This window comes from Trachymyrmex cornetzi, unplaced genomic scaffold (genome assembly GCF_001594075.2).
Source record: "Trachymyrmex cornetzi isolate Tcor2-1 unplaced genomic scaffold, Tcor1.1 scaffold8, whole genome shotgun sequence".
Classification (NCBI taxonomy): Eukaryota; Metazoa; Arthropoda; class Insecta; order Hymenoptera; family Formicidae; genus Trachymyrmex; species Trachymyrmex cornetzi.
Window position 1 is genome coordinate 109,018 of NW_017300135.1, and position 1,303 is coordinate 110,320.

General features: G+C 25.9%; 1 long non-coding RNA gene across 1 annotated transcript in view; it reads left to right on the forward strand.

Moving 5' to 3' along the window:
* The window catches only part of LOC108768489 (uncharacterized), a 1,523-nt gene extending 1,212 nt beyond the window's left edge, over nt 1-311 (forward strand). The window contains exon 3 of the long non-coding RNA XR_001940495.1: nt 101-311. This is a non-coding gene — a long non-coding RNA (uncharacterized LOC108768489). The remainder of the gene's footprint in view (nt 1-100) is intronic.
* The last annotated feature ends 992 nt before the right edge of the window (nt 312-1,303 follow it).

A 1,303-nucleotide genomic window follows, 5' to 3' on the forward strand; every position in this document is an offset into this window, starting at 1 on the left:
AAAAAAAAATGTCCGGGTTTTAGCTGTAAAATCCGGGGATTTAAAACTCAATGTCCTAGGTTAGTGATTTTACAGATGGCAACCCTACATATATTAGAAGAGTGGTTGAATGTCGCATAAATTGATGAAGTACAAGATGATAATTTTGAAGCACTAAATTCGAAATAAATCACAACAGAATTAATCCGCACATAAATTACGTAAAGTAATAATATAGGATGAGGAGTAAAAAAGAAAAACAATTTATGTTGTGATATATCGACGCAATAATAACATTTTTATGAAAAGATACATGTACATATATATATAAGAGTCCCATTTATGTATATACATAAAATACAATACACTTTGTTGTCGAGTTTTCTTTTTGCGTCGCACATTTTCGTTAATATATATATTTTATTTTTTTACTAATTATAAATCCAATGGCATATACAGTTTTTTTTTACGACAATGATTCACGTGTTAAAATAGCATTTTACGCATGATCACAATAATATATAATTTTTATTTATATATAAAAATATTTAATATTATCAAGAATTCTTTATATATTGCAGCATATATATATATATATATATATATATATGTAAAACCGCGTTGGTTGTTTTCTTGGAATGATTACATTATTTATAATTTTTATTTATACACCACTGAATGACTGCTATATGTGGCAGATAACTTTTGTTACATAAATGTTATATAGTTTGTAGTTCATGAGCTAATATCAGATCATTATAAATTATAATGAACGATAACGATTTTCAATATGTTGTAATATATTCTTACTTGTTACAAATCGTTATGTATATACATATATACATATATGATTTATAAGTAATTTGTAACGAATAAGAATATATAAAAACGCATGTAAAAAATATATATATATATATAATACTAGGTTTGATAAAAAAATAAGCGGACTTTTTGAATTACTTGGCATTTTAACGTCCTAACGACGTACGGCTTGCAGCACTACAATCTTCCGAGTAACTGGCTTTTTTCAAATTGTTTACGTCTCGTTTAATTTCAGAGTTATTGCTATTTGAATACATAGAAAAAAAGATTTCTTTGGATGTAATAAATTTTATTGTATCCAAATAAATTTGTTATTTGGAATGGTTCAAACAAACCAATGTTTGAATCAATAAATGCGATTGTTTGAATTTGAAACAATGTATATCTTTGTCTTAAATACATTCTTTGTTTGAACAGATAATATCTATTTTCAGTATTCGCGTGATCAACTGTACGGCACAAACATAATTGATGTAGCACATAGCACTGCTCGTTTAATTCT